At 40.0% G+C, this 22,371-nt stretch overlaps 1 protein-coding gene across 1 annotated transcript in view; it reads left to right on the forward strand.

Moving 5' to 3' along the window:
- ESRRG (estrogen related receptor gamma) overlaps positions 1 to 22,371 on the forward strand; it is a gene marked incomplete at both ends in the record, with an annotated part of 481,788 nt that overhangs the window by 47,558 nt on the left and 411,859 nt on the right. The window lies entirely within an intron of this gene.

Raw genomic sequence — 22,371 nt, forward strand, 5'->3', positions numbered from 1 at the left:
CCATTACAACTTAGTTGTAATGTAATATAATGGTAGTGCATCATATTCCTCAAAAGATCAATAAATTAAATGTTTTATACAAAAAATGTCATAAGCAATTTAATACTGGAGACAGCCTTAAAAGGTAGCTGCTATTATCCCATTGCAAGGATGATGAAATTGGGGGGCAGAGAAGTTCAGAGCTTTGGCCAAGTGGAAGGTCTATGATTTACATGCAAAAGCCACCTTGTGGTTCCTCCATCACCCAGTGTTTCCCTGAAAAAAAAAAAAAAACACAAAAAAACAGTGTTGCCAACAGGGGGTGGGAAGGGGTGGGGACTCAGCTGTAATAAGATTTAAAGTGATGGGAAATTTGAGTACAAAGCTGCTGTAGAACTTCTTCAGTTTGAAGAGGGAGTGCAGCCCAGGATGGAGAAATAACCAGTGTTATTGGGACATAAATTTAAACAATGCAGAAATTAAATGTAGAAAGAACAGTTTTAAGAAAAAAATCGGAGGAAGAAACATAAAATAAATCAGCAGATGAGAGAATAAGTAGAAAGAGAAGAATAAGAGAGGCAATAAGAACAGAACCATGCTGATCAGGAGCGTTTTGGTAAGGCATAGTTAACAATGTCAGAGGCTTCAGAGAGATAACAATGACCGTATCATTTGTTGTCTAGAATGAATCACGTTTTAAGCAAAAGGGGGCACTATTAAGCATTAGGCCAGAAAATAGACATAACTCAGCAAAAAGTAACATATGGTCATGCTAGGTTTTCAGGTGGATGAATCTGGCAGATTGCTAAGAGTTCATGATGGTCTCCAAAGGAATTCTCTTTAACCAACGTTTCCTAAGAGTTACCATGAGGAATGCTAAAAATGCTGAGGATAAAGTTACATCCTGCAAGGTTTGAAAACATGTTTTGAGGAGAATATATGAAGCATAATTATTCTTAACCATCTTGTCTTCAGTCAGACACTACCATGCTCATCTGGAAGCAGTCACTATTCTCATTTTATTGCTTTTTTTTTTTTTTTACAAATTCCAGAGCATCTATAAAACTAGTATTGTTTATAACAAAAAAATGCAACCATGGCCAGGTGTGCTGGCTCACACTTTCATTCCCAGTACTTGGGAGGCTGAGACAGTAGGATCGCAGGATATCTGCCAGCCAAAGCAACTTAGAGAAACCCTCAGCCACTCAGAAAGACTTTTACAAAATAGAAAATAAAAAAGGGCTGGGTGTGTAGCAGATAAAGAATGATCTTGAGTTCAATCCCCAGTATTGAGGAAAAAAATCAGCCATGCCATCTACATAGGTTTATAATTTACTGGGTAAATATGTTTTCACATGAGTGCCTACTCACTCAGTATGGCCTTAAATGGACATAGACTATTTGGCCATTCACTTCTTGAGCCACATGGAAACCCATTATTTACTTACTTATTACTGTTTTTAATAATGCTAGGCAAGAATTTTTATTCTTGTCCTCTTGTTCATGAATGATACATATCTAGATTAGGATTACCAAGTCAAAGTATTTTTAATTGAATAAGAGGAAACTGTCAGTGGATCTTAAAAAATTGTGAAAATTTACACTTCCACTAACAATTTCTGGTTAGCCGTGATTCTTTTAGACTTAGTAATTTTTTGCTAGTTTATTATTGGGAAGTAGCGTCTTATAGTTATTATTTGTAGCTTAAAGCTATGAAGAAAACTGAACACCATGTAACCATGGTATAATGATCAAATCATGTTAGTAGTTTCATCTCAAACTTTTAAAAATTTGTTGACTAATACATAATTGTTCTTACTTATGGGGTACAGTGTGATATTTCAGTAGATGCATATAAAATATGCTAATCAAATGCTATGGTTACATTTATCAAATTGTACAGATTTATACACCCCATAAATATGTATAATTAAAATTATATTAATATTAAAACATCAGTGCACCCTCTTCCAGTTGCTTTGGGGACTTTTGAGGACAGGCGCCTCCTAACTTCCACATTTAGTCCTCACTGCTGTCTCACCAGAGCAACTAGCCTTCACATGTCAGCTTTCCCCACAAAAGTCACATGGGTTTCTGTTATCTGTCCTGATTTGGCAGTTAAACTCCACAGCATGATCCTATCACATACATCTAGTTTCTGCTCTTCACCTTAAAAAGCAATCCCTGTGAGACTGGTGTGTTCCACCTGCTCACCTCCCATTTGTAATTCCTTCCTTTGGGGACCTCCCCTATAATCGTTTGTCAGGATTGCTGGAACCGTTTATACTTCAAGGCTCCACTTAAATATCTCCTCCTTCCTCGATCCTTCTCTAAACTCTTTAACTGGAAGAAACCTAGATGTTGAAGTATGTGTTTGTGTCATTTAAGAGTTATCTCCATATAACAAAGTATTACATTATTTTACCTCTATGTGTTTTTGACTAGTTTGAAATCTCTGGAAGGATGAGAACTATATCTGATAATTTCTTGAGAGGCCTTAAGTGTTTAACACAGTGAAGTCCTGTCCTTTTTAACAAAGACTGAAAGGCCAATCCCATCTCTAGAAACAGACCTATGGACAGTAAAGGCAAGGTCAGAGGGGACGTTCACAGAATAAGTGGTCAGAATATAAAGTGGTTCTATGGGTATCAGAGGATGGAGCTTGAGGAGAGTTAATTCTTTTTTTGTGTGTGTGTGGCACTGGGGATTTAACGCAGAGGCATTCTACCTCTGAGCTAAACCCCCAGCCCAGTTTTATTTATTTGGAAACAGGGTCTCACTAAATTGTGAGTGGCCTTGCTATGTTGTCAAGGTTGGCTTCAAACTTGTGATCTTCTTGTCTCAACCTCCCATGTACTGGGATTTCAAGTATATGCCACCATGCCTGGCTAGGAAAGAGTAATTCTTAATAAACCTCAGAAGGAAGTAAGCTTGGGAATGTTCAGAAAAGGAGTAAGTGGTGTATCAGCTGGTATTCATGGTGGGGGGTGGGCTTGAAGTTAGAATGAACTGATAACAAGCCAACTTCACATCTTCCTTTATCCTTTGGAACAAAAGAGCATTATGGACATAGAAGATGTCTGAGAATATTGGAAGCAAAAGGAAAGATATTAGAAAAGAGATTGGGATGCAAGAGGGAAAGAAGGATGGGTGAGAAAAGAAAGAAGTGAGTCAGAGAGTCTGAGAGAGGTCCTCCAGCCGGAATGTGAGTCAGAAAAGAAGATTATGTAATGGACTTGGCAGTGTCTGAAGCAAGGACAGTGGTGAGGGTGTTAGCCCCAGGCCCGGCGATGAAAGATGGCTGCTGAAACCATGTGGTGCCTAATAATGTGGGTGAGGTAAGCGCGACGTGTGTGAGTGAATGTTTGCGATGCTCTGGGAGAGTGGGAATCGGGTAGCTTCTGTGAGGACACTGGAGGATGATGACATTACTAGCTAGGCACGTGTGCCTTGAAAAGGAATGCAGACCCAGCATCTTCATCACTGAGTTGCACTGTCAGGAGGAGGGGACCTGTGAGATGGAGCCAAGTGTTTTCATTTAGCTTTCAGGGGAAAAGATGTAAAAGATTTAATGTCATTTCCCAGGCCCTATGCCTGCCTTTAGCCTGCACATATGCTTCTCTGTTCTTTGAAACTATGGCCAAACTGAACTACCCATGGTATTCCAGGCCTTAAGTTTTTTCTCCTTCAAGTATACTATTCTGTCTGGAATATTTTCTGTACTGCTTGGTTTTTGCCAAACTTCCATTCAAATCCCACGTCTGAGCTTAAAACCATTTCTTCCCAGCACTGCCTGCAGCAGCCCTTCCGCACACAGTAGGTCAGGATCTCATTGCATGCTGCATTTCCAGCATTATTTTCTACTTTATGGTTTTTTTATGAGTCATATTGTTACTTCTTGATGGTCCTTTTTCTAGACTGTGAATTCTGTCCCATTCCATCTTCTAGGACTGTGCCTGACACAGAATAGTTGCCCAATATTTCTAAAGGAAAGGAAGAGGGCAAGCACCAATTTAAGCGAGAAACTTTTCTTTCCAGTTGTTCATAGAGCTTTAACATCCACATTCACTTTGGGGAAATATTTTATTTCTTGTTATTTTCTTTTATTGTGGTTAGAAACCTTACCACTCTTTTGGTGACATTAAGCACATTTACATTGTTGTGTGGACATTATCGTCATGGATCTGTAGACCTTTTCATCATCTCACACACTGAAACTTTATACCTACCTAGCAATAACTCTCCTTCTCCGCTTCGTTTCTGCCATCCACCATTCTACTTTCTGTCTCTATGAATAGTTTGACTATGAATAGGTACCTCATATCGGTGGAATCAGACAGCATTTTTCCTTTTGTGTATATTTCTTTGGGCATACTGTCTTTAAGGCTAATCCATACTGTAGCATATACCAGAACCCTCATTTTTAAAGAATTGCATCCTATTGAAAGTACAGGTCACCTTTTGTTTTTCTATTCATCCACTTATGGATGAATATTTTGTTTTTTTTTCCACAGGAGGACATTGTTTTAGGTAGTAAAATACATAATTTCCCATATCATCTGATAATCTGGGGAATGGCTAGAGGATTCAAACAGGGGGAAAATATACATCAAGTTATCATTTATGTGCTTGGCAAACTCATCAGGAAGAAAGAAGAAATGTTCCTGTTGGGCATGGTGGGTGTGACATGAAGGGGGTAATGAAGATGGGTGCCATGATTTTCAAATGAGACTAAATATTGAGAACTGGAAATGAGAGACACTCAATCCATTTCTTCTTTACCCTTGGCGATTGAGATGGAAGGGTGCAATAATGAGTAGGAACAGAAAAAAGTAAAACATCATTGAATGAGAGACATTGGGGGAAGAGGGTTTAAAAAGAAGTGGGAAAGAAGGGGCATTTGACCACAGTCTAATAGTATTACACAGGCACGGGAAACATATAACGCCAAGGTCAATCTATCTTAATTCAAAGCCTTTCTGCAGATATTATACTAGAAGAGCTTTCAGCACTATACAATCTCTGATTATATGTCCTATAGTCCATGACCATACAAAGAAAGATTCCAGAGCTGACACCAATCCCTTATTCGAGACGTCCTTCTTTTCAACTAGGCTAGTTTGGGCTCTTTTCTTCTCCTTGACTTTTCAGGAGCTAAAATCGAATTATTGAGCCTCATCCTATAAAAATCCCTCACGTGCCAGAATTCTTTTTTCAGTTAAAGATTGGAACTGGATTAAGTTCTTTTTCCATAAGGACTTCTTAGCTACAGTATTCTAAGCCTTTAATGCCCTTTGAATTCTCAGCTCCAAATGTTACTCTTGGGTTAAAGTAGGTAGGAATAGACAGATTTGAATGTGTCCTGTTTGAAGCCAGCGTTGTCCCACTTCATGGTATCAGTATCAAGTGTGGACTGGCCTTGCTTTGGACTGAAAGGGTACCATATTTGAGAAAGCATCCCATAGATGGGGCTCATTGCCTACCCTTCCCATCCAGCTTCACCTCTCAGCCAAGAGGCAGAACAAGCAACTTCCTGAGCTACTGCTGGCTCTGAGATTGTGTTACCTTTTTGGAAATGTTATTATTTTTTTTTTTTCTACTTCAGAGGTTCATCACGTTGGCCCATTTCAAGTTACCTCTGATCTTTAACTGCTGCTCCTCAGCCCCTTGAATTTATCCTTGGGGAGATTCTCACTGGTCACTCTGCAGAGCTCCCTCAGGCCAAGAAAGCCTCTTTCACTTTGTTTCTGCTTACCCCTTGCCCTTCAGGGTGGCGAGGGGCCGGCTCTGGGCTGGGCTCTGGGCTGCGACCCTTGTAGTCTGTTATTACTTGCAGGTGATTAGCAGGTGGCTTCTAAGCAGAAAGGAACATTGCCCCGGGCGCTGCTCTCCCATCGGCTCTTGCCATTTTTCTACAAAAGAGAAAAATGGAGCTTTTGAAGAGTGTCTATACACTATTCATGTGCTCAGAAAGAGAGGAGTGTCTACAAAATTCCAGGAACAGTGTTATATTTTACTCAGTTATCAGAGAACAGAACTATACCAGGTTATAGCTCAGATTGCTTTCAGAATTAAAGAAGCAGTTGCCATTTCTAAGCACATAGTCTTTCAGTAAAAGCTTATTTGAGAATTTTTCTCTAGATACTAATCCCCAACAAGTTGTGCTCCAGTGAGATGGTGTCCAGGAAATACAGTAATTGGGGCTGTGCCGTTCTTGTGGGGTTACTGGCTTCCTGACTGTACTGGGCCATTGTTTTCTGCCCTGCACACCTGCCACTCATTGGGCCAAATGAAAGTCCTTCTTCACCTCAGTCCCCAGGCCATTTGTCACCTACACTACTATTGTCAGGGCCCTAGTGGAAATATTATGCACTACTTTAGATATATTGAGCTAAGATTATTGGCATTAAATGAAATTTTATAGGGTTGTTTTTTGCCCTATATCTCTAAATTAATGCTGCAAGTACAATGTCCTTTCAGACCAACCAACCAACCAACCAACCAACCAAAACATCAAAAAAAAATGACAACAACAAAAATCAGCCAGGGTATTTTCCTGAGTTTTAAATGCCAGGTTCTCTCCTAATTATTTTAAGTTGAAAAATAAAATTTCAGAAATAAACATAGCTGAGCGTGGTCAGGAGGATCACAAATTCAACGTTGGCCAGGGCAACTTATCAAGAGCCTGTCTCAAAATAAAAAATAAAAGGGTAGGATGTAACTCAGTGGTACAATAACCTGGGTTCAATCTTGAATATTGAGATTAAAAATAATAATAATAAAAGAAAAGGAAAAGAAAAAAGGAAGCATAAATTTCTCTTTTCCCCTGCCAGATAAACTACTAACCCATTTGATATTTGAAGTCAAGAGGTTTGTAAGAGCATACCATGGAGTAACTTTTTCACGGGTGTTACCAGATTTTCCTGTTGGAAGCTGCTCGTGTCCAAGTGCTTGGTTGTGGTGCACTATAAGTCAGATCATCCCTCTCTCTCCCCAGTTCTTTGACTCTGGGTTTAATTTTTGCTCAGCTATGAACTTGAGATGTGTCCCTTGGCACCAGGGCCCAGTTCATCAGTTCAGTGTTTCCCACTTGTGTCTGAGCTACACAGCGGAGCCTCCAGGGCAGGGCCCTGGCACTCTGCATTTTGAGCAAGTGCCAGAGGTGCCTCTTCGGGGCCCAGCAAGTCTGGGAGACATTGATTGGCTCATTCTGGCTCCTTGCTAGCAGCAGTGCTGAGCTAGCTTCCAGGGCTCTCTGGGGCTGGTAGGGGCGGTGTGTGGAATAGCTTCTGTGGCCTTCTTTTCCTGCTTGGCTTAGGTTGTTTTGTCCCATGGTGATCTTGAATGCTGAGCAGCAGGCCAACTTTGAATGAACCAGGAGAAGTAGGACCTTATTTTAAAAAAAATAAAACAAAACACACCAACCCCCACCTTCCAACACAGGAAAGATTCAGGCGTGTGTACCTTTATTTGAAAATAACCTTAGAAGGTAAAAAGTTGTAATATTCCTCAGGGTGACCACTGCTTCCCAGCTTGTCTCAATGTGTTTTATATGACAACAATCATAAGGGCTGTTTAGCCACCCTGTGGAAGTCACAAAACCAAGTGTGTTCTTTGTCTCCCTGCCTGGAGAACTGCATGTGGTTCCTCTTGCCTGATAAGGTGGCTCAGAAAAGTGACCTGTTTCAATGACCTGGAAATCTTTCTTGAGTATAATCCTCTAGATAGTGGTAGATGATAGAAAAGAAAACCAGGAGCTTTGGGGTATACCGCAGAGAGCTGCTGGATGTAAATATTCCTAAGGAAGACAGCACACGTTTATTATTTATTAAATGAGGCAGGCTGGGCACTGAGGAACAATTGAAAACTCTATCTTGGGTGCATAATGGGGTTTTAGATTTTCTCACCTCACCCTGGGTGCCTTCCCTGTTTGCCTAAGTTGTATTTCTGCCCTGCTGTATAAAAAATCCAAGCTGGGGCTGCGAACTATCAACAATAACAAAAAGCCATGACACTAGCCTTTAATATTTGCAACAGTCTTTGGATTGCCATGGCAACAATAATTTTAATTATGGGGAGCCAAAATAATAACTAGTATATCAGATGTGGCTCACTTTTCCCTGTGGACAAAACTCTGATTTCAGTGAAGCTTTGTTATGTGGATTTTCCTTCTAGGCTGGATTTTTATTATCTGCTCTAGCAGACAGCTTTTTTTTGCTTATGGAATGAACCAGAAGGAGCTGAGGTACTGGCTGAAGGGGCTGCTGGACAGAGGCCCTTGTGGTGATGAGCTGGACTTTTTTTGTCTTAGAGACAGCCTGATGTGCTGAGCACTATGCATTTAAGAAACCAGGGAGTCACTGCTTTCTTGAGGGCTGCTTTCGGCTTCCCCTTTAGACCACTGGAAACCTGCATTTTAGGATAGAGACTTGCATGAAGTATCATCTAGTAATCATTCTTGACAACACTCAGAATTATGCTCGGGGACAAATAAGTAATTCTACTGCTTTTGCAGTCGTGAAATGCACAAATAACAGCAGCTCTCCAGGCTGGGCTATGAATGGGAAGACAGTACAGAGAGTATACCTTCCCACCTGTTCCCCCTGCCTTTTATATCTGGTTCTGCTTGCTCACTCTTTGAATTTCCCTTCTTTTTCTGAGAGGTACTTCACTATCTCTGAATATTTCTGGGTTCCCTTATTTTGAAAGCTCTTGCAAAGCTAAATAATCTCCTCCTTAGATAAACATAAATCATTGTCTACCTTCTTTGCTCCTTGAGTAGACCTCTTGATACATTCATTAATTACGGCCACTGCCTGGTGGCACAGTGATGGCTGAGTCACCGCCGTGAGCGTCTTTCTTGGAATGTCCCATTTCTGACACCGAGCCCTAAAATCCAATTCAGCGTTAAAGAGGCTCCTCTTCTTTGCAATGGATAGCCAGATGGTAGCAAGTCAGGAAGGAGGGCTGGAGAGAGAGGGCAAATATATGGAATCTTGTCCTTAAAACCTGGTGCGACTGTTTCTAATCTTGGGCAACCCCAGAATAGGATCTGGATTCTCTGCTCAGTAGATTTGCCGGCTCTACCCAGGGCCCACTTAATCACAGTGCCAGTATTTGAAGGCCAGCATGCCATGCAGAACTGTTTAGTACTAGGTACTACGGTTCTGATTTCTAATCCTTTCCCACATTATTCTTTTTTAAAATAAAACAAGAAAAGTCCCAATTTTTGGTAAATCATGCTTAACTAATGACACAGTGAACTGTGTTTGTTTTGTTTCCACATACAGGAAGCTTTGCAGCTATGATTTTGATTTTGGAATTTAGGCATGTTAATTAAGCCTTTGTATGAAAGCAGAGGGGTTCTGTTTCTTGTTTGTTAGTTTAATAAGATTTTGTGTTAAGAATGGCACTGAGAATCTGTCAGAATTAGCTTGGCTGCATATGTGTAGCGCGGAGCTTTGAGACCCTTGAAATGTCTGTTTTTAGGACATCAGCAGGGGGCTAATGAAAAGGCTTTGTTGATTTTAACGAATTGCAAGCCACTGTAGCCAAAATAAATATAATCTGCTTTTTGGATTAGTTGTCACAGATGATTTTACCTACTAACAGTGATTAAAGAACCTGAGTGGACCAGAAGCATAGCTGCTCTCTGGTGACTCTTGCTAAAATAGCAATAAACAGAAGTAAATAAAGACTTAGGGCATTAGTTATCTTTAATAAACAGTGACACCAAATATACAGTGTGTGGGCGGAAGAGGTGGGAGTAAAGGCTTAAGGAAGATCAGGTGTCAAAGAACTGTATGGCGCACACCAGTGTGGTTCTTGCTGCTGTACAAAAAGCATGTGATTATTAAAAATATACTAAAGAGCTCACTGGTAGTGTTGATGTTTTGTGCCTCATTAGGAAGTGGCTAGAAACCCGGGGCTGGCTTTTAGTTTTCAGCTTCTTTTCCAAAGCCAATCAGACGGATTCGTTGCCAGTCTGCTCTCATCTTCCCTTAGACTCTAGGACCAGAGTTGAAATCCTGCAACTATAGGATTAGAGTATGAAAATGAAGGAAAAGTTAATTACTTGTGTGATTATTAACCTTCTTGCTGTGGTATTCTACCCAGTCAATGAACAGAAAACCGGCACTGTGTCCTTCCCTGTGTATTTCTACGCTGATGAAAAAAATGGCCTGGCCCAACCCACCAACCTGATCCTCACCTTTATTTCCCAGGAAGTCTCAGAATGCTTTACTGCAACCCAAAGAAAGAAAGGCTGTGGCTGAAACCCTCTGAGGCAGGGCATGTGAGTGCCTGCTGAGAGATGCCTTCCACCATCAGAAATGTCATCAAATGGGAGAAGCTATGATTTCTCCGATTCTTTTTTAATTTGATCAAGAGTTGTAAATAATGTTGTAGATACTGAATCCTTGATGAGAAAGCAAGTGACAAGCAGCACTTTCCTTAGTCCTTCTCCCTCCTGCAGGCATATATCATTCTATTTGTTTATGGATGCAGAAACTGGTGTGTTTCAAGCCCAGGATCAGGTCATGGGGATACCCAGAAGTGGATCAGTGGCCTTCCAGAGGCATGCGTAACTGGGGTGCCAGTGACACTGTCGACTGGCCCAAAGCAGCAAGTGCCCACTCATACTTTTAAGATTATAACCTCCTGTATAGCCGTGTACCTTCAAGAACTAATAGCTGTCATGGACTAAGGTCTCTCCATGTGCCTTGGGCATTGTGCTAATTGTTTGTACACAGCATGCCATCTGATACCTTACAATTAATCTCTTTATCCCATAAGTATGTATTGAGCCATGCTCAAGTACTAGGCTCTACTTTAAAGATACATCAGGGAATAAAATCAATGTAAAATCCTGTCCTCTTGAAGTTTCTATTCCACTGAAAGCAGTTAAGGCAATAAACACAAGAGATTTAAAAGTCACCATTGTATTAGGAGTTGCTTATTGTTATGGCGAGAAACAGTGGCCTGGGGAAGGGCTGTGTTTCTAAGTGAGGTGAGGGGCAGTTGCTCACAGACAGTTGCAATGGAGACTTGATGGTGAGTGAGCAGCCTGTGTTGAGAGAGTAGGGAAGTCAGAGATAAGGAAAGACCAAGGCTGTAGGACTTTGTAGTCCTTCTTGGGAAGATGGGAAGCCTTTGGGGAGCTTCGGACAGATGAGAGATGCATGCTATCTTTCACATCCTACACTCTGAGAGGGAGGACAATTACCCTCATTTCACAAATGGAGCCCAAAGGAAGTGCAAAACTCAGGCACATGCCTGTAGAATGTCACCGTGTGAGTAGAGAAAACAAGGTTGGTCTTGCTCCTTTACAAGGCTGCTGCTCTGAGGCCACTGGTGAAGGATGTACCAAGTGACCTTCAGGATGTATTTCTTATCAAGTGGGAAAAGGACTCCTCCACTTTGCCTCTTAAATGATAACCTTTGAACCCCTGGTTTCAAGGTCAGGTAGTAACTGAACCATTCAGGATACCATTTGCAATGTTCAATTCAGCTTCCAAATTAGGAAGCAGAGTATGGGGAAATGTGTAAACTGGGTAGGACTGTTGGAGGACATAGGAGCAGGTGGTGCAGGGATGGGCTTTGATTCTAGTTTTATGACTATGCTCCAAGATTGAGCCTCACTCAGGGCATCACTGCCTCCATAGGACTGGTAAAATTTTATTTAATTAATTAATTTATTTATTTATTTATTTATTGCAGGTTTGGGGATGAAACCCAGGGGCATTCAACCTTTAAGTTAAACCTCCTGCCCTATTTTTTGTTTTTTATTTTGAAACAGGGTCTCACTAAGTTCCAGAGGGCCTCACTTAATAGCTGAGGCTGTCTGCAAACCACAGTCCTATGGTCTCAGCCTTCCAAATGCTGGGATTCCAAGTATGCACCACCAAACCCAGCTTATTTTATTTTATTTTATTTTATTTTAATTTTACTGTTTTTATGGTGCTGGGGATTAACCTAGGGACATTTTACCTCTGACCTATACCCCTAACTCTTTTGCTTTGTTTTTGTTTTTAAATCAGGTCCTTGCTAAGTCTTGCTATGTTGCCGAGGCTGTCCTTGAACCTGCGATCTTCTTGTCTTAGCCTACCTAGTACTGGCATTATAGGCATGTGCCACCATACCCAGCCAGTGGTAACTTTAGACACCAAGATGCATTCGCCACATGTAGGGAGTGAGATGCCTGCAATAGTGACCTTCTCATGCAGCTCCTTCCCTCATCTTCCTCCTCCGTGATCTAAGACAGACCCTTGGGCAGATAGCCAATTACCTAGAAATGGTATTGAAACCCTGTAGGTAGGAAGGCAGCTGTGGAATAACTGACATGGATTTGCATGGAAGTAGTCTTTGGGAGAAATTGTTCTTAGATTTAATTTATCCTTGGGAATCTATTTTCCAAGTCTTATAAACTCTCATGAGGTAATATAGATCTCCTTGTACATCAGTGATGGTCTCTTCTGTCTTCTTTATTTTATGGTAGGTCTGAAAGGTAAATAGGCATCTTTCAGTATTCTCAAGTTATTCTTATGATGAATGTGAAAGGCCACGTCCCAGGCAGGCAAATGCTGGGATTCACCTTTGCATACGGGCAGGGGACAGGTATACCCTCGAACTAACACACAATCAGTGTTCTCTGTTCTCTAGGTCTTTTGTGTGATTCTGACCTAAGTCATTTATCTTGGACCACTCTGGGTAAAGAGTTTGAGTCACTGTATTATCTTTGGTGAAGAGTTATGCCTTGCTGGGGGGGGGGGGTCAACAGCAAGTTCTCTACAGGTCTTTTTAGTGAAGATTCTACATCCAGAGTCTCAAGCATTTCAAAACTCTAAGTAAATGATAGTCAGTAGCATAAGCACAGCATTGCTATTTTCCTTCTCTAGATAACCTTGCATTTCAACCTTGTATTTTCCACCAAGGAAACACTGCTCTGTGAATGAATGATCTGTATCTATATCTATCTCTATCTATATCTGTATACACACATACTTCAGCCTGCTTCAGCAAAAGTTTTTCCCTAGTGTATTTCTAAAGTTCTCATACAGTGTAGTTCTATCTTTTCATAGGCTTTATGCAACATCAGCCACCACCTCCCTAAATAACATAACAAGATGCCAGCGGTACTCCATCTTACACTTATTAAAATAAAATTTAATACAGGTGCTCTGTTCATTTTCTATGGAAGTCTTACTTGGGTGTCTGGTATTTTGAAATAAGAGGAAGTAATTATCTTGTTATACTTCTCTATACTGACAGGTGGGATGGACCCGAGCAAAAGCTTGGTTCTGCTTAAAATTCAAATTAACACCCAGGTCAGCGCTGTGGTGGCAAAGAAACATGATATTCCTCCTCCATGCAAGACTAATTTGGGTGTGGAATGCAAGTTGCTCTTGTCTAATTTCTAGAGAAGGGGCTAGCTATGGTGATCAGCTGTTTGCATTTTCATTGCTTTCTTTAAGAGAAGAATAAAAAGAATGTATTCTGCTTTGGTGAGTTATTAAAGAAGCAAACTGTTTACTAGAAAACATTGTTAACCTAGCAACGGGTTTAAACTGGTTGGTGTTCACATTTCAGAGCTGCTTCTCAGCCCAAGCCCCAGTGTTCTAGCTGTGTGCTTAGACTACTAGCCAAAGCCTTTGCAATAAGATATTTCTCGGCTTAGACCCCAAAGTGATGCTCCTAAAATTATTAATATTTTGATAACTTGAATGTAAAAGGTGTCCATACCCTGGGAATGGCATTTTCTCCACAAAGGGAGAAACTAGTATTGTTCAGCAGGTGATTTGGAATTAGCAAGCCTTTGGCTTTTAGAAGAAAGAGCCTGAAATCAAGACCAGGCCAAATAAGCATGTGAGGCTCACCTTTCTGAGCCTCAGAATTAGAATGTGCTGAATCTCATTGCTTCTTTAGTGGCTAAACACAACTACCTTTACTCTGAAATAGAATCAGTAGAGAAGCAAATTTTCACCATTTGAAACTGCGATAAAAATGTATAAAACCCTCATCCCATCTATTTATTATTACTAATATTGTTTGTAGTTTGTAAAATGTTATTCATTTGATACTTTTAAGTCTGTGATACAGATAGTATAAGTTTGATTATTCTAATTTACTAATAACAAAGTTTAATTGATATCTATAGAGTCATAGATCTCATTTTGATATTCAAATTATTTGACTTGAAATAGAAGGCTTTTGAAATTAGATAACATTGATGTTTACTGATTATTTTTCTTTTTAGCCAACACCCTGATTTGTGAAAATATTTTATTTTAATCAAAAGTACAATCACTTGATCATAAAAATTTGAGTTATAGAGAATTCTTCTTAGCTGGTTATCGTCTTTTTTTTTTTAATCTCGTCGTGAGAAAGTTAAGCAATAATATAGGACAGAAAGAGGACAGGAAGAGGATCTTATGATTTTTGAATGTCAGGAGTAAATTGAGCATATAGTATATCTATATATGGAAACATATAGTTTCTAGAACCATAGAAAAGAAAATTTTCACTTTGCTTTACCCTTACAGGTAGGTTACAAATAATAGGATCATTCTCCCCCACCAATGTATAAAATTGAGAAAAGCTGAAATGATAGAGAAATGAGAAGGAGATGGCAGGTCACATATTGGTTTTCCAAATTATGTGGACCTGAAGATGATTATTTTACATTTCAAATGAACGAACATAAGAATTGGGGGTGTTTAGCATTACCTTAAAAGTCTGTCTCTGAAGACAGGTATTTTCCCAGGAGTAAATAAAATTAACTATCCCAGAAGCTGATGTTTGGAACAGAATCCCAAATGCCTATAAATCTGGCAAAACATGTTCTAGCATCATTTAAAAATAACAACTTTAAAGGGCTCATAAATAAAGACATAAAAGGCACTTTGACATTTAATATGAAAACAGCATTTTGATGAACTGGGTAAAAATGAATCATAGACATATGGATTACATATTTCTTATACTGTGCCTGAGTTTTAAAATTGAGGCAGTGGAAATCTGGCAAAATATTTTTGGGGAATTTGCTATATATGCTATATTTAAAAAGAGGTGAAGATGAACTCCAGACTGCTATGATTGCTCATGACATTGAATTTGATAACTTTTAATTTGCGTAAATGAAATTCTTGCGAAATAGTTCAATCTGTCCATGTGTTGTAGAAGCGAGAGGTTGGAGACAGTGTATACCAATTTGTTTGATCATGTAATCAATCAACATACTTATTTCCTGGTGCTTGTTGAATGGCAGGCTCTGTACTAGACATGAAATTGGCTTCTAAAATGGTTGGAATGGACCCTACTCTCATGGAAGAGACATACTGTGGTACAAAGGGGATCACAAATTTCTGGGTACTAGAAATTCCAAGTACTTTGGGATACACAAAGGGCACTATTTACAGAGTAGTTACTGTGGGCCAGTCACTGTGCTGCTTCATGTTAATTTATTAGTGGAATTGTTAGATCCCTTTAAAACAGGAATTATGTTCCTGTTTTAACAGATAAAGAAGCTGATGGCACATCAAAGTGTGTAGATCCAGGGACTTGGTAAGTGGTGATGCATTCAGCTACAGTGGTGGCTCCTACTATGTTCACGTTGGACTATAGTATAATTGTTGTGCCTTGACTCCAGCTACCTGAGAATTCCTTGAACCAGTAAACTAGGACAGAAATGATGTTTTTCCATTTTCATACCTCAGGATTAAGCAAGCCCAGCAGCTTCCACTTTTGTGGTATTAAAAGCCTTGAGTCATCTGTAAAAGAAAAAAAAATCCAGTTATTCTGCTAGAGGGATCATGTAGACAGTAGAAGGACATGGAATAGAAACCCTGAATCTACAAGGAATGGCAGGTGGGGTGGGAGTTAAGAGATCCTGCCAGGCAAGCATTCCAATGGAGCCAGCCCCCAGCCACAAGCCAGCTGGATACAGCCATGGGAGTGCCATCAGTGAGACTGAAGAGAAGACCAAAAGTCCAGTTGAGCCTAGCTTAGACTGTCATCTTGCAAGCAAATTAAAGCTAGGAAGTTTGGGGTGGTTACTTATACAGCAAAAGGAGATTGAGGCAGTGGCTTCATGGGATTTGAACCCAAGTCATTCTGACTCTGATGATTTTTTTTTTCTTTCTTTCTTACTGTGTTTGTTCATGAGCTGGAGGCAGGGAATAGAGGCTAGAATCCAGTGATCTTTGAACTCCTGTTCAAATGAGCTGTATCTGACAGGGCTGAATCATGAAAGAGAAGAAGTTAGATGACTTTTTACTTTGTACTTTATAGGAAAAGAGAAAAATGCCAGTGGTGGGATCTGCCCACAGGGTGTCCGTGCCCCTGTGCTTTGCGTATGTGAAATAGAGGGAACAGGAGCTGGTGTGCGACCATTGTCGTCCCTGATCCTCTTTTTGGGCAAATGCCATGGCAGTGTTTGCATTGACTTTATTTGAAATTATCAAACTCACAACTGAGGCAAATCAACTTCTGCCTTTTACTTTTGTTACAAACCCAGCACCCAGAGGAGCTTTAAAAAGTGCACAAGTGCAACCCCCAACCCCACGTACACATACGCAGGGTGTGTGCTAAACAGTGACAGGAGACAAAGGTGATCAAAAGATGTGAAGCAGGTCAGCCCTCAGCAGTCGGGGCGAGTCCAGGGTCCCTGGCTAGTAACACAGGGGAGCACTTGAAAAGATCATTTTCCGGCAAGTCCACGTTTGAAGTGATGTCATCTTTTTTATTCTCTCAACTCAATTCCTTCTCTGAAGCTCATGCTCTCCATTCTGATGAGGCTCACGGATGTTACATCAAAGGTGAATACTTGAGTAGTGGCTGAAAGGGAGAGGAAGGTGGGTGGGCGCGTGCACACACGCACACGGTGGTAGAGAAAGAGAACCACAAATGACTAAAAGTTCTTCAAAGTATGACATCAAGGAAAATAGCCATCTTCCTCCCCTGACAGATAGTTCATGGATCCTTCACAGGAGTTGGGGGATGTGTGGTCACGCTGCATACCAAGGAGGGTGCTGCCACTGGCTGTTTGCTTGATCTGGAAAACATGCTTTCCTGGAAGCCCAGGATGGTCAGTTGTTTGGAAAAAGGTCACGGAGCTCCACTAGTACTTCCGGGGCATCCAGCAAGCCCCTGGTTTGCTGAAATTGCTACTGCCGGATTCTTTTCTGGCATCATCAGGATGTGGCTGACAGTGTTCTTTGTCTAATTCCCCTTTGCAGACTCTCCTTAGTGGCTCTACTCCTGCATTTGAAATATGTAGTACCGTAACAGCCGTTCATATTTCTCTTCATAAATATATGTTTCAATGTATTTTTTGTTGTAGTTTTTGTACTGGGATTGAACCCAGGGCCATTCTACCTCCAAACCACACTCCCAGCCCTATTTTATTTTATTTTATTTTATTATTTTGAAATAAGATCTCACTAAATTTCTTAGGGTTTCACTCACTAAGCTGCTGAGGCGGGTCTCAAACCTGCAATTCTCCTATCTCAGCCTTCTAAGAACTGAGATTACAGGCTGCACCACTGTGCCCAGCTTCAGTGGAGTTTTTAAAAGCTAAATTGACCCTTTGGAGTTGAATGGCACATTGCTTTACTTTCATATCAATGCAGTCTGAATATTGAGAGAGTAGGTTTGTAATCTTTTTTTTTCAAATTATGCTTTTTAGACTTTTTATTGGTGTATTATAATTATACATCATAGTGAAGTTCAAAATGATAAAAAAATACATGTAGACAACATTTGGTGTGTTTCCCTCTGAATCCCATCTTGCTCCTCCCCTTTCCCCAAACTTAGTCGTAAGATTGTTAGTGATACCTCCATATATAGACATAGCATTACTTAACTATTTCATCCATCAGATTTCCTCTCCCCACAGCCCATTCCCCTTCTCCTATTCTATTGGTTTCTCTCCTTGTTTATCTAAAGTCCCTTTTGTTTTCTGTTTTTTCTCGAGATTTCATATATGAGAGAAGATAGACTTTCTGAAACTGGCTGACCCCACTTAGCATAATTCTGTTCGTTAATTCTGTTCGTTAATTATAATAATTAATAATTCTGTTCGTTAATTCTCATTCTGTTAATTCACCTCTCAAGTGACATAATTTTGTTCTTCCTTCTGCCTGCGTAAAACTCCATTGTGTGTATAGACCACATTTCCTTTATCCATTCCTCTGTTGATGGACAGCTAGGTTGGTCCCATAATTTGGTTACTGTGAATTGTGCTGCTATAAACATGGATAGGCATGTATCACTATTGACTTCTCACTTGAATGCTTTTGGAAAGATGTGGAGAAGCGATATGCAACCTTTGTGTTCGTCTTTCTTGTTCTCCACCCCATTAGCATCCTCCTTGAGGGTAGTAGAGTGCATTGCTATTTTTCTCAATGGTGTCTGAATTCCTGACACCTCATTTGGCCCCTTTGAACTAAGCAGTGAGTCCAGAGCAAGGAGCTGGCTGGCTCTTGCACATTCTTGTAGAAGCTGAGTGGAGGTGGTCCTACTGTTTTGTCTTCTCAGTCTTTTCCACCTAGCCCACTGATGCATGGCTCAGAGTTCCTGGGAAAACAGCACCCAGAGATGAGTACTGTCGCTCTAAGAGGAGGTGTGACAGACTCTAGCAGCTGCAAGCAGAGAAGCCATGTCACAGAGGAGATTCTGGGAAGCTTCCATCTTTACAAGTGGACATTTGAGAAAAAAACTTGGAGAGTACACATACTTTTGCATACCACAGTGACTAGTTTCTTTACCTAGTATTTGAGTTTTCAAATTAAGAGCTGGAAAACAGTACTTTGAAAATGAGCCCCTTCTTTCTCAGAGCCTAGGATTTGTGGATAGGGTAAGGGAAGAAGAGAAGGGCATGCTCCCTCTCACCTGCCTGTTGGCTAGGGCGGACAGTGCCTGATAGGCTGCCTTAGGGCATAGAGACAGTGTGACCTCCTACAACTGGTCAACACAGCCCTTCTGTTTCCTGGAGGAGCAGGGACATTAGCGCTGGCACTTTTGTGGCTTGGCCGAGGAGGCATCAAGGGTTAATGTGCTGGAGAGCAAACCATTTGCACTGCTGGTTAAGTGAGCCCTTTTGGAAATTGTGCAATTCAGTTTTTTAGTCAATTCAGCCGACAATTAGACATGTTTACATGGTCAGAGCCCTTTTTTGTACCGAGCCATTTTATGTGAAAGCTCCTTCTGAGAAAAGCTGGAAGTTTTAGAAAATTGCAGGGCCACTAATGGTTTGAAAAATGACCTTTTAGTGGTGCATTTCAATTACAGTGGGGGGAGAGAGAGAGTATTTATATAAGTAACATTTTATTTTGTTTGTGTAATAAAGCTCATGTAATAATCAATATTAAATATGTAATACTGTGTGGAACCAAGTACACATATGGGTATGCCTCTAATACTAATAAAAAACCCAGAATTTTCTCCTTCAGGAAACATACTAATATTTGTTCATTAATCCCCCATGTGAGAGCTGAGATTAGAACTCAAGCTTTAGCTTGCCAACAAAGTCCCTTCATCCGCGATGGTAGTGAGCACATGGAATAACGGTGGAGGAGGATGTCACAAAGTGTTTTTAAAAAGGAGTAGGGGAGTTGATATCATTTTGGGGGGACTTGAAATAGACTTTTCTTGTCTATAACCTAGTGGAAGAAACTGTCTGGCTCTGTACTGTCATTTCTGCTTGCAAATATAGCGTTGTCGTTTGCTGTTATTAGTATAGAAATAGAAAGCATCGATTATTTTTCTCCTCTTCCTAATTCCTCAGGATATATAAATGAGGACCTTTCAAAGTCATAAAAGAATAAAAATTGTGCAACTCCCGCTTTAATGATAATGATAGCTAATTTCTCAGGCTTCCTCAAGGCTTATAATTATCACTAATAACAATGAATTACAGTATATAGAGATTTATACATTGTAAAGCACTTACCAGTGTTATATCACTTGATAGTCATAACCACCTTTTGGGGTAGACAGGGAAGAGTTTTTATTCCTGTATTAGAAATAGGAAACCATTTCAGCTTTCTGGAGGGGTCATCAAGGGCTAAGCAAGTAAGCTTGGGGAAAGTTTAGCAACAGCTTGACTCCAAGGCTCCTGAGTTCAAAGCCATAATCCACTCATCATGTGATGCAATAATGACGTTTTGAAAAATCCCTAAATATTAAATATAACATTGTATATAAGTTCCTGTCCTTTGACATCAATACAAAAGTATAATATAAAGGATGTGTATATGTACATGTATGTATGCTCATCTACACACACACACACACACACACACACATTAACAGTGTGCATATGTTATATCAGAAGGGGCACCATCCTAAGAATTTTTTGAGTGTCTGGTACTGGGGATAGAACCTGGGGGCATTCTACCTTGGAGCTACTCACATAGATCAATTTTATTTTTTGTTGTGAAGCACAGTACTCAATTCTTATCAAAGCTGGTAGATGAGTTTTGGTAAAGCAACAGTCCTGTAAAGGAATACCTCACCTCACACGTCTGGCATCCTCCAGACCTCTCAAGTCTCCATATAGTCAGCAATGTATAATGTACATCGCCGTAACAAGGGAAGCATTGTCTGTCCCATTCCCTGACATCAAGAGTATAATAGCCTTCTGTCTAACTTACTCAGTAGTGTCCTAGTTATTAGAAATGCCAAATTTTCCTCCTCTATACAGTTCTATGACTTGTACCAAATTGATGTGGATTGCTTTTGGAAGGACAAAGCCTCTGTGACAATACAATGAAAGTTTCAAGGAAGGCAATGATGACGGATTTTCTTTAATTCATTGGTGTGCTTGTAATAAAACTAATGAATGGAAATGACTGAACATTTCCAATTAGCTGCATATAGTAAAATCCTAAAAATAATTAGTGGCTGAGATGGTGTGTAGTTATTTTAAAATACTGTTTCTAGTTTGTGACGATCTTGGTCTCATTTGCTTTGGAATCAAGCCATGTAGAAAAGACAAAAATCTACAGAGTGTGTGTGTGTGTGAGTGTGTGTGTGTACACAGAGCTTTTGTATCCTCATGAAATAATACAGTAAGAGATAGTTGCTAATAATGGTTTTAGTACTTTATATTTTAATGAAGTTTTATTTTACATTAACTTGTAAATTGATTATTTCACATCAACCTTGAAGGTTAGCATTTTTATTATATTTACTTAATAAGAAAATAGACTATGCATGTTGAAATTACACCTTCGAACTTATTTAGCTATAAAGAAAATCAGGAAGATAAACCAGGTCCTATGACTCTAAATCTAGTGCTCTTTGTTCTGTTCCACATTCATGTTTCTATTTTGTTTTTTGTTTATGTGTTTATTTTGTTGTTGCCTTCCTTCCTTCCTTACATCTATCTGTCTATCTATTTAATTCATTTATTTTTATGGTATTGGGGATTGAACCCTGGTCTTTGTATATGCTAGGCAAACACTCTACCACTGATCTACAACTCTATTCCTTTCTATTTTTTATTTTTTTAAATTTTTTGGCAGGGTCTTGGTAAGTTGCTCAGATTGGTCTCAAACTTGCAATCCTCCTGCCCCAATCTTCCAAGTAGCTGAGGTTACAGGTGTGTACCACCACACTTAGCTTGATAGTTTCATTTTTAAACAAGCCTGCGACACCTTACTGCTTTTAGATTTAATCATGCCTGACCCCAGACTGCAGTTTAACAAATAGTTGTTTGCTAATACTTGCTGAGTGCTTACTGCATTAGGTTACTAGTATAGACACTGTGTTTTGTTCTAGCATGTCAAAAATAAATTGGGGCAGACCCTTAGCCTCAAGGAGAGAAATACATACACATGGAGTTTCCATTCTCTCTAGTCTAATTTCCATGTTGTTATGCTTTGATAACTCTTATCACTAGGGGAATTAAGGTGCTCTGACTCTCTAAGACTGGAGGGCTGCAGAATTATTGGTGAAAACTGGAATTTTGTGAATCCAGACCACATGTGTTCTTGACTGCAACTTTATCACTGACTTATAGACTATGATATTACTCACATGTACATTTACCTTACTGGATCTTAATGGCAGCCATTTAAATATTTATCATTACCCTCATTTTAGCAATGAGAAGAGTCTAAGCGCCTGGGGATCCAGCTCAGTAGTTAACCACTTGCCGAGCATGTGAGAGGCCCTGGGTTCAATCACCATCACAGCAAAAGAATCAAAGAAGAGGAATTGAAGGCTCATTTTTCTTATCCATAATGTGATCTAGTTGAATGTTTCTCAGAATTTCTGCCCAAGTATTTCAAAAGCACTGGTAAGGGAACGTGTATGTGTGGTTCATGAAGCTCTGGCATAAAATAACCAGTAGCAACAAGAACATTGACTTTTAAAGTTTCTGCCTTTTTT

Source organism: Muscardinus avellanarius (assembly GCF_963383645.1).
Source record: "Muscardinus avellanarius genome assembly, chromosome: 7".
Taxonomy (NCBI): Eukaryota; Metazoa; Chordata; class Mammalia; order Rodentia; family Gliridae; genus Muscardinus; species Muscardinus avellanarius.